The 13,010-nt window shown below is 22.6% G+C and overlaps 1 protein-coding gene across 1 annotated transcript in view; it reads left to right on the forward strand.

Annotated features, from left to right (window-relative positions):
• The first annotated feature begins 9,650 nt into the window (after positions 1-9,650).
• LOC112603431 (coiled-coil domain-containing protein CG32809) overlaps positions 9,651-13,010 on the forward strand; it is a 122,543-nt gene continuing 119,183 nt past the window's right edge. The window contains exon 1 of the mRNA XM_025351974.1: positions 9,651-9,706. The gene's annotated coding sequence lies outside the window, so the exon portion shown is untranslated. The remainder of the gene's footprint in view (positions 9,707-13,010) is intronic.

The following is a 13,010-nucleotide window of genomic DNA, read 5'->3' on the forward strand; positions in this document are numbered from 1 at the left end:
TATATATATATATATATGAGTACTAAATATGGGGTTTAATTCTTTCTAAATTTAATAACAGTTCACAGCTTGATGGGTAAATTGTACATTTAAAACATTACCACAACATAAACAAACGAAAACTGTCACAATACATATATTAACTAAAAAAAAACAAATTATCCAAAATTTAACTGACATAACTAATTTACATGTTGATTATTTTTAATTCTTTAATACATGAATATAATTGTTATCATTGTCTTGCAAACATCGTGTTTTCAAAATTCGATTAGGTTAAATTAGATTATCATCAACATGTATAATTACAAGTATTGTAAAAATATTTACAATAATTTGGTCAACATTTTTGAATATTAAGCATAAATGTTAAGCCATTGTTATGCACATAATATTTTTTTTATTTAAGATACAAATTAAATGCATAATTTTTAATTAATTATTGTATTAAAAATTGAGATAATATAGTATAAGTAATGAGCATATAAAGCTTTAAAATTGATGTTAAATATAGACATATAGTTGTATAGAATCACATTAGTAATTTAAATCTAAAAGACTTTAATTACATTAACATGTGAGTTTTTAAAATGGTCTAGAGGTTCTTACCTATTTATATATATGTAAACTGCAACTTAGATATTTAGATATGATGTTATTTAAATGACAGCGAGTTGAATGATATTAAACGCGAAAAGCTTACAGCATTTAATATTGTTTACAAGCTTACATTAAAGTTTTATATTTATGCTTTCAATTTTTCTAAAGTTGCTTACATTTTTTTATTTAGTACCTATGAAAGTTTGATGCTAATGAATGATATATGACGCACGCTGAACATAAATGAATCATTTTTGTTGCTTAAACAATATTTAATAATACCTAGTTCATAAATATTCATAACTAACACTTATTAAATTATAAAAAGTTAAGATTCTACGAATCATAAGTTAATGTGACTCGATTTATACGTTTTATCATTTTAATAAATACGGAAATAGGCATTGTTTTTTGTTATTTAGTTATTTTTATAAATAATATTAACTTTAAAAGCTTTGTTTCTGTGTATTGTTCCATACCTCCTGAAGAAGAATTTTATTTCAAACATATTTTCTCTTTTTGCCCTTTTTATTTTTTTCTCTACTCTTTAATGTCCTTTATTTTTTTTTAATTTTAAATTCGTATTTATAGAACAAAAATTAATAAGTATATTGTTTTGAAAGTATACGACTTAACTGTACAACTTTGTAAAGTATTTTCATAAAATAATAATAAAAAACAAAATAAAATCAAATCATAATCAAATAAATATTTAACTGGACATAGTTTTACATGATATTTAATACCTAGGAATAATCTACTGTGCTTGACTCAAATTAATATTATGTGCTTAAGTACTTATGATAACTGCAATTCGAATAACATAATTTATTTTTTATTTTTTATTTATTGTTAAATGCCAAGTTTATTTAAAATTTTCATTAAATATAATAAATGTAATTACTAAGAAACTTTGGTTAAGTTAGGTCTGAGATTAAAATGAAATAACATATATTTTTATTTACATTACAATGAAAAAATCGTAGGTAAAGTATTGGTAGCTTTTTCAAATCTAGTTTAACCCAGAGCGAATACATCAAATATTTTACATTTCATACAGTTGATATTATATTATTAATATATACATTATATTTATACATATATTATATTAATGTATGTTATATTCGGGAACATTACTGTTGTACGATATTGAATTATTAGGTTTTTGAATGTGTTTGGTAAAAATCAAAAATAAATAGGAGTATATTTATGAATTTATAGGAATTGGAGTATTATTATTATGTTATTTTGATAAGTAATACTACTTTATTATGTACGTAATGTGTTCATATAAAAATATAATTCAATATATATTCTACGCACAAATAAAAATAAAATTACTCTGTTATCTACATTCCCACAATGTTTTTACTCATTTGTATCATATTTTTCATAAACATAGTTGTATGGCACAGAAACCTATCTTTATTATACAACATGTTGTATATTACATATTACGACGAATTTAAGTGTGGTAATCTTAAATCAAAAATGAATGAAAAATTTATCTGACACTGTCTTTTTTTTTTACATTTTTTTTCTTGTATACACAACGCAATCAATTTTGGAAAGTATACACGTATATAACACTAAAGAATTCCATTAGTGTCCCTAGCGTAATGATCTTATAATATTTATGTGGTCTGTACTTTGATGCTAATTTTGTATTTTGATGTGAATATCTTTCATAAAATATAATGTAACAATTGAACCCATTTAAATAAAATATATTTTGGTATTATTTTTCAATTATTTATTCTGCGATGTATAATATGTGTTATAGATCTAACATTTTATTTACTTCCAATATTTTCTATACTTGGTAGGTATCTACATGGTTTATTTTTTGGATCAATCAATTAATATTATCTTTTAATTGGCTAGATATTTTCTTGTTATATTATCAAGATTGATTGTGAATTGTAATATTTGACATAAACATGCTTTTAATTTATTTTAACAACACTATAGATTATTAAGCACTATATTATATTATGGAATTCAATTTTGGTTTGAATATGCAAGTTAAATATTTCTATACTAACTATAATTATTCTGTAGTGATGTTGAGTGTTATAGGAAAATTATTATTTCATGATAACGATTATTTTTTTAAATTTGAAATTTGTGATAAACAGTTATGTAACTTTTTAGTTATATAATATTAGTAAATAAATCATCTGACTATTTTTAATTACTGTTGTACTTGTTTTAATTTGTAATAATTTATAATTGTTACATAGTTAACGTAGAATACTTTGTATGATGTCAAGTACGTAATACATTATATACGTGTATCAAACATGTGTGAGTTTAATATAATACAATATATTGTATATCTAGTATCTACTCGAAAATATGTGATCTGAAGCCTTGACATTTAATTAAAATACAAACCTCTTTAATCTTTTGAAGTAAATTTGAATGAGGTTAAGATCATCTGTACTTCAAATTACAGTGAAATACTCCTCAGTAGAACTCTCAACAATCAAAAATTACTGACCTGAAACTGACATAAATAACTAAGTTGATTTTGGTATACCAATTCTTAAACACATCATCTTATTTAATTTTATCACTTGAAAATATAATCTATCTCTATATATATATATATATGCATTATCTCGTTATATACCAAAGATGTTAACCTAACTTTTACTGAAATTCTTATTGACTGTTCTCTAACATTTAAAGTTTACTACGAGCGCACGTCACACACACATACTCTGATATAAATGAAGCCTTATTGGCCGTACCTTTAGATTATCATGAATTTTGATACAAACATTTTAGATTTCCAATTAATGTTTAGAAAAGCGTAGGGTATATTTATAAGTGTATAATTTCCACTTATAGATAGACCTGTGTACATATTAGTTTCTCAAACACAAATGTAATATTACTAATAGGTGTGTACCGAATTATACGATAAACCTTTGTTTTTGTTTTACATACATGTAATATAAAGAGAAACTTAATTCTGAAGTTTTTGGGTTCGTTACAAAAATAGTTTTAAACTTTTACCTCCTAAAAAAAAAAAAAAAAATACGGGAATCATAATTCATATATAAAATATAACCGTCATAATATTAATCTATAATATTTTTGTATAATTTAATACAATTTTGATTTTAGATTTATTATTAATAATATTGTTACTTGTTTTTTTAATAATAATTATAATAATAAAAGTAATATAATATAATAAGTTAATTATTAAAAAACTCTGATTTGATACAACTGCTTATTATTACGAGTCTATTCATACTCGTATACCTATATAATAACAACTTATATATTATATTACGTATGTTCGTACAATACATATTTTGAATATATCAATGCAGTTTTAGTCTTACTATTTTAGTTATAAATATAGAAATATTCAGTATAACCATGAACTAATATAGTTAGCTTAATATTATGAAATAAGCCCTATACTATTCTTATATTTTATAAACAATGTAAAATATTTTACATCATTGCAAGTTGGGTTCTACTGAACTGTACTTTGATCAGTAAAGTATTATGTCGAATAAAGAGCTTTGTATCCAGCTTTGTAGTTAATGAAAACCTTAAAATTAGTAATTACATAGCTATTGTTTTAATAAAAGACTTGTGAATTTATACCTACACATAAAATATGTGAATTAGCTTTAACAAAAATACAATTTTTTATGCCTAAAGAGTAGAAATAAGAACACATATAATATCTTATAAAAAATAATAATATTTTTATCATAAAAAAATAAAAATACCTAAGAGATTAAAACTACGCATAATAAAATTGGTAAATTTATAGAAGATTAAAAATTTTTTTTAATGTATACCTACGTTTTTTATATTTTATTAAAAAGCTATATTGAAAAACTAATATTGGAATACTTTATCTCTCATTGAAATAAATATGAACTAAAATAATAATTAATTTTATTAAAAATATCATTTCTTTGGATTTATAGTGAAAAAAAAAATTAACTTTTATTATAATATAGAATTTCCATTTCTCTATGATATAAAAAGGAGTTGATTGAAGATAGATTGAATATTTAATTATTTAATATTTTTGTCAATTCTACTATATATATATATATATATATATATATTTTTAAATTTAAAATCATTCGAAATTATATTTTGTGTAGTATAAGCCATTATATTAATACACATTTATGATTTTCATCAAAAATATAAAACACAGAGAGTACAGATTTAATTTTTTTAAAATATAAACAAACAGTTATTGTATAGAATATACAACAATACATAGAATTGAATCTTACAGCATAATGTAATATATTATAAAAGTTAATTTTGAATCTATGTAGTTCTTCGAGTAAAATAATATTGTTTTTTTAATTCAACTTTGTCTGTTAAAACTCTTATATGTAATTTTGTCCCAAAGACTTTTAAAAACTAATAAATAAAACTGTTAATTACGAAGAATAAAAATTTTAAATTAAACATTGATTATAGTAATATATGAACATGATTTACATTATAATTTGCTTGAACTTCATTTTTATTTTTTCAAGAAATAATAAATAAAAATAAGTATATGGTTCACTTTAACTCATCTAAATCACGTTTATAATATTTTTCTTACAATTTTTTATTTATAAATATTTCTCATGAGACCATTTTATGTTTTTACCATGTCTATATGTTATTATATTGCACACTTTATTATATTAAGTACATATACAATGTCGAATAGTAAATAACATTTATAATTCAGCCACATACTCGGATATATATATTTATTAATTTGATAAATCGTTGTCTTATGTTATATAATATGTATACTGTACGTAAAAACTAAATTGATACCATTAAACGTACCTATGTATTACTGTAATCTTAGACTACGAGTAAACAGAGCCTGATTTACTAAATATATGGCCCAGGACAAAATAAAAAATAAATTTTTATTTCAACAAAATGATATATTACATTACATTAAATACATAGTTAGTGATATTCACCGATGGGCCCCTTGACCACGTGGGACCAGGACAAATGTCTATTTTGTCCGTGCGTAAATATGGCCCTGCGAGTAAAGTAAGACTGACTATTTAATGTGGAATACTTATATGTACTACGTATATATAATATCATTGTTAATTATGATTCAGAATAATATGTTAAACATACAGGTACATATTTGTGTTCTGGATTTTGGTGAACTATAATATGTCATTTATGTTAACAATTAGATCACGTCCAGGACTAGTTTCCGGATGGCTGATTAATTTCTAAAGTTACACATCACGTACACTAACATCCTAAATCTCTAAACTATTTGCCATATTGTTTTTAACCAAATTCCTAATTTATCCTATCATTATACAGAAATTGTCTGCTTTTCGTTCACTTTGTTACTATTTTCGTCTAATAAATTTTGATATACCACAAGAAATATATACAATATTGACTAATGGATATTTTATATCTAGCATCCACAAAAACCATAATTTTCTATTCTGATTAAAAATCATTCCATGCAGCCAGCTGAACATTTTTTTTAAAAATGTAATTAGTTTTTAAATATTGAAATATTATTTTCATTCTATGAAGATATTGTAGATATATACATACTCTAATATATAGCTGGTGTGGACAATTTGCGGCTCACGAGCCCCATGCAGCTTTCGCCTTAGTCAGATGCTACTCACTTTTTTTATTTATAAAATCAAAATTTACCTATTATAATAAAATTATAGAATTTAATTTTTTTGGTTTTTAATTTAAAAATTATGAAAAATGCTTTTATAAACATACTGCCTTTTGGTTTTGTTGAGTTGTTTTCAACCAAAAATATATGCTGGACGATGAAATATTTAAATGTATCATTAAAAAAGTATGGTTTTTTGATCGTCAATAAACTTAAATATTTTATTAATATAATAATCATCTTTCTGTGTATACTAAGAAGCCAATTAAAAAAAAAAAAAAAAAAAATTAATAATATGAATATTACATTTACCTATATATTTAAAGAATTAAGTTAATGAACAGACTTACTAATTCTTGAAACATTTTTAGTGATGCTAAAAAGTTTTAATTAAATCCCTTGTAATATTACAAAAGCTCTTTTTGACAAATTGCTTTAAATGTAAAATGAACGTATAATTTATTCATTGAAAAATGGTTTTTTTGGTGGTCGATAGACAATAAAATCAAGTAAAATTTAAAATATCTACCTAATCATTTAAATATTTTATAAAATTTATTCATAAAAGTCTTTCTATGGGTGTATGATAAAATAAATACTTGTCTTATAATATAATTTAGAAAAATATATTTTTAATACAATTCAAAATTGTTATGCAATAAAACAAACAGTAAATACTTAAGTTATAGATTTATTTAATAATTTAAGGTTGAAATTATTTATTAAATAAACTATAACTCAGAATTAAAGATTAGAAAATAGAAAACATTACATTATTAACAATAATGAAAAAAAAAATTTTTATTTTATTTGTATATTTAATGGTTAGAATTATATAAGTATCTAATACACATTTAGCTTATAAAAATAAGTAGGGTTCAATGCCATAGTATGTATGATATAATTTTACAATAAATAGTAAGTATAACTTATCTATTTTAAACCTGCATTTTTGAATTTAATCGAACACGCTAATGTAATGTAAATACACACATTATGTGTATAAATTATAATATGTAGAAACCAACAACGATTAGTTAGACGATCGTAGTTTTTTATAAGTGCAAGTTTATATTATAATAATATTTCCTAAGGCGTTTAAGATGCGTATAATCGTTCAACGTTAAAAATTTTTAATTTTTAAATAAAATTATTTATACTTACGTCTTATATACATAACATAAAATAACATCCATATATCCATTACATTCATATAAAATATATAGATTATAAAAGAATGAAATTTGATTCTATTTAAAGTAAATTAGAAATTAAACGGGAGATGGTATTTTGCGCCAATTTTATTACTTGTAATTTGCGTCACGAATAGGTAAATTTAAGTACGTATGCAATTTTCGCTAAAATATAAAAATATAACAGTATTTTGCACCACATAAACAAATTAATTTTGGTATTTTGCGTCACGACAGTAAATTAAATGGAATATGTAATTTGCGCCATACTTTCAACTTCAATTGCAGTTCGAATTTACCAGCAGATAAATTTACTGATATCACATAGGATATACAATAATACGTACCGACGCGTGTCCAATATCATTTTTATATTGATTTTTATTTGATTTTTATATATTTTATTATTAAACGAAAATTTACTTATTTAATATACGTGGAGTTTGTTTTACTTACTTACATTTATTTATTATTTTAATATTAGTGGCGCTAATTACAATTTTAATAAGGTGGAGAATGGCGCAAATTACAATCTTAGTAGGTATACAATATTATAGATTACATAATGCCTTTTTGTTTAGTTTTATTTGGCGCAAATTGCCAAAATTAATTTTTAGATGTGGCGCAAATGACATATACATATATATTTTTTTGGTGGATGAAGGGGGGGGGGGTTGTTTTATGGCGCAAATTACATACGCCCAATTAAACTATTTAAAAATTTAATTTGACAAACACAATTGAGTATTTGAGATTTATACAATATTACTTTGTAGTATATTAATATATTCATTGAAATATTATTATCATTGTATTTTTTATTTTATACATGCATTCTGAAATATTGGTCTAATTTTTGTTAAATATTCAAATCCTTAAAAGGAATAAAAGCCTAATAAAAATAAAATAATGTGCATAAAAAAAATCCCTGAAATAAATTTTAAACAATGTAAAAAATGTGAGATAAATAAGTTGTAAATTGTAAAAAGCTAATTTTACGAATTTGTTAATAAATCATAGTATTTTAATCAACTATTTTATTTTTTTACAAAATAATACGCTTTTGCGAAAAAAAGTAAGTTTCAAGTAGAAAAATATATAACTGTAGGTATTAAATGATTTTTTATTAATAATGTTAACTACGATTGTATGTAAATTTATACTGTAGTTTCAAAAGTTTTAAAATTTCGATTATTTGTTGTATATCAAGTAAATATAAGCTACGCTAGTAATGATTTGTTTATATCAATCTTACGAACAGTACACTAATCATTCAATTACAATTATTTATGCACTTCATAAATAGTAATAGTTGTCGCTTAAAAGTGAATTAGTGTCAGAATACATAATTGTATATAAATATGAAATATATAACTGATATAACTTGTATATTTATTACAAATTCGTAAAATTTTAAATGAAATATGACTAAGTTTCATGTTGTCTGATATTCTTAAATAACGAAAAACTCGTTTCTATGTGTAATATTAATATTAAAAGTGGAATCAATATTATGTATATACGTTCACACATCATATGAGTATACATTACTGATTTATTTTTCTGCGATTTTTATTCGCTATATTATATTTAGGATGAAAATGGAATTGTACAATGCTTAATGCTTATACACTCTTATTATTCCCATCACTACCACCACCATCACTCCTGGACTCTAGGGAATATGTTACAGTATAACTAATATTTTCTGAGTAATATATAACAATATATTACCTATACCATTGTATAGTTCTTTAATATACGAAAAGGAAACATTTGGCCCCTTGTGAAATTACTACGTTACACTCGACCATCTAAAAATTATCTAAATTACTACCACACGGTTGTTCCAAAAAACAAAATATGTAAATATTATCATTATTATTATTATTTATATCTATCCTATTGTTTTGGATTAAAAACAAGGTATTGCAGCAGGTTCAAAATCATTATTAGTCATCAATTCAATAATACATGTTTTCTTTATTTACTATAATTATGTTAGATCAAATTCGTCTTTTTTATTTTTGACGTTTTGTACACCATTCCCCTTGGACACGGCACAAAATGAAGAAATGCCACTCCAAATCGTTATCAAAATATGAAAATCATTTCTTACCTCATCTCACCAATAACGCAACAAGTATATCATGGAAACGGTAACTTCAGTTTGTTTTGTTTGTTTCAGACGATGATTGGAGTGGAGAGGGAAAAACCAGAGAGGCTGCAGAGCAAGCCGGTAAGTGGTTTTTTATAAATCGCTATAATATAAAGTACTCACTAAAGTAGCTATTCGGCGTTAATAAAAATAACAACATAAAAAGTTTTTTTTCTATATTTTTATTTTTAAATAATACAATGTGGTGGGATTTAGATTGAAGATGTTTTACCCCATTATCATGAAAGTTAGATGATATACAATTCGCAGTTAATACATTTATTGGTATACACGCATATGTTTATTTTTGAATCTACAAGTATTGAAATTATATAGAGATTAGAAAATTTAATTTATATTTATTTTGATATATTGATTTTATTACAAAATATTTTACTCCGTTTTTTTCTTGAATTATTATGTTGATTTTGTAAATTGTTAAGTGCCTTGTCTGCTACCGAAAGCCCCTCCAATTATCTCTCTTCCAGACCTACTCTAAAATCTACATTTCGAATTACCGATACTCTTTATTCAACCTCTTTTATGTCTTACCATTTTTTTTTCTTTTAGCGTCTTTTATGTAGTAGCGAATTTCTGACCGATTTTGGCGATCATTTTTACCATTCTATTTTATTCATTAAATGAGTCTGATTGAGCACTGTATTCATTAATTTTGATAACTTATTCGAGTAAAAAGCATAACTGATAAGGGTAAGCAATAGACAAAATATATAGCTTTATATGTAATTTGGTTAATTGAAGTATTTAACATTCTATTTGTAGCGATAAAGAAATATTTTAGAATTATAGTAGAAAATTCAGAATTATATTATAAATGTATATTTGCTTTTATGCACTGAAATTAAATGGTTTTATAACTTAAAATAATATGTATTTAATTCTTTTAAATTAAATTCAATATATTTAAAAAATTTTTTTTTATAAAGTTAAACGCATTACTATTAAAATTTAACTATGTTATTTATTACAATTGAATTTACAAATAAAAATATTGTAGATAAAAGATATTCTTAAATTTTGTATTTCATAATTATATAGTATTAGAAATAATTAAAATAGTTAAAATTCAAAGAATCGAGTTTGTGGAAAACAAAATTTTAATTTAATCACATGATGTTCTCGTGGCTTTTATAAAGTTCTTTAAGTATAAAATATTATAACAACAAATCCTTTACATGATATTTCATTATCTCAGGCGTGAAATTTCCCAATTTATAGAATAGGTACATTTTTGCTCCTTTCATGAAATGAATCAATGACGTGTAAAATTTCATATATTTAAATATAATATACGCACGCAGTTATAGGTATTGTATTTGTTTGTTGTATCATGAAATAGAAGAACTTAAGTTATTTTAAGCTTTTTGATTATATATCACTTACGATTCTATTCAATTAGAAAAAATTAAAAATTAAAAACCGTATTAAATATTTTAAGATTTTTGATTATTATGATGAATATAAATTAAAAAAACAAAAAAAAAAAAAGCAATATTATTACGTTTACATCATTATATATTATTTTCGAATTATGCAAGCCATAATACATAACCTAACAGAGACTTTTTTTATTAGAAATAATCGTAATATCAACAAATTATTTTATATTTATTAAATTACTAGCTATCCTTGTGCACTTTGTAGTCCGAATGAAATGCATCTGTATTAACTTTGGTTGCCTGATGCTAACATTTAGCTTAACACCTGTGGATAAAAAAAAATTTTAGTTTTCTGATTCCGTGTATAAATATTTAAAATTTATTAATTTTACATAGCTGTTCCACTAAGTTTTGCTTTTTTTTAACCATTTAACAGCTGTAGGTTTTTTAAAATTATTTTATTTTTTATTTTTTTGGACAACCCTAATTTAATTTCCTTTTTATTCTGGACCAAAAACTAATAATTCATAAAGTTTTATTAATGTAAATCAAATAAAACTAAAATGTTTTGTACTGTTATACTATATCAACTATTCATCTAAATACTAATTTCTAATAATAACAGTTAGTTATATAATATATAAGTTAGTATATATATATATATATATAATTACATAGTTAATAATAACTGGTAACACGGAAGGAAAAAATGTATGTACGTATTTTTACCGATTATTTAAAAAAATAATAACTTGATAATTTATTAACTTATAGAATCAGAAATATGTTTAAAACCTGCTCCATGTTGTACTATTTTATTAAAAAAAAATAATAAACAATCAAATTAATTGGATGAGTAATTTTAGAGAATATGCGTGCTTAAGATTTTTATTTTTACATTTATGTATGTATATAAATAGATGCTAGTGAATAGTAAACAATAGATAAAAGACACTGTTATTTTTTGAGTTTTTAGCCCATTATTCGCAATTGAAACAGTTAGTTTCAATAATAAGGTATTATAATGAAGTACATAAGGGAAAAATATTAGTTAAATTATTTACAAAAATATAGAGAAGAATATAAGATTAAAAACAGTTTTTAAAGAAAAACAAATAACATTTTATTTTAATAAAGTATCTTTATTAGTATTTTGTAGATAACTTTTATAGTTATTAGTTATAACTTGTAAGTTTTAAAATATTTTTATTTTTTTTCGATTAGTGTTGATAAAATATTTGAAAATTTAATAAAATGTTTACCATAAGTTACTTAAAATTTAAATATTCTTATTATTATCAATGAATAATTATCATGATTACAAATTCATTTGATTTTAAACTTAATAATCGATGATATTTGTTGTGATATTTGTAAGAGAAATGTCAGTAAATTAATAATGAGTACAACAGTAAATATTTATACTGATTGGGTTACAAAAAACAAATGGTGTGATATAAATATCAATTGTTGTCTGTTTTTTGTATTTGTTGTTATAAAAATGGTTAAGTGTCGATCAGCTATTTATATATCTATAAAGTAAATAGTATATAATATCATAAGTCTTTTATAAATCTTTTATTATAATATAATATTGATTACTTACCAAATTTGTGGTTTACTTATTACTGAAATTTTCTGCGTGTAATGATAAAACTCTGAGAACGTAATTGCAAAATATTTTTTTGTTTCTAATTTATTCCAAGTAGTAAAAAAAATATCAATTACAGTAATGTTAAAATAATAATAAAATTTAGTTTTACATGACTTTTTATATGAACGATTGGTTATTAATTTTCGTATACCTATAGGTACCTATCATAATATTAGAATGTATATCGGTGTCTTCATAGTTTGTAAACACTAAACATGTAGTACATCGTTTAAGTAAAAGTAGCTCTGATGCTTAGTTTTCTGGGACCTGGAGCAAATCATATTACTGGAAGGAGTCCTAAAGTATGCCAAATATTTTAATATTCTATAGA

Source organism: Melanaphis sacchari, unplaced genomic scaffold (genome assembly GCF_002803265.2).
Source record: "Melanaphis sacchari strain LSU unplaced genomic scaffold, SCAv2.0 Contig108_pilon_pilon, whole genome shotgun sequence".
Lineage (NCBI taxonomy): Eukaryota > Metazoa > Arthropoda > Insecta > Hemiptera > Aphididae > Melanaphis > Melanaphis sacchari.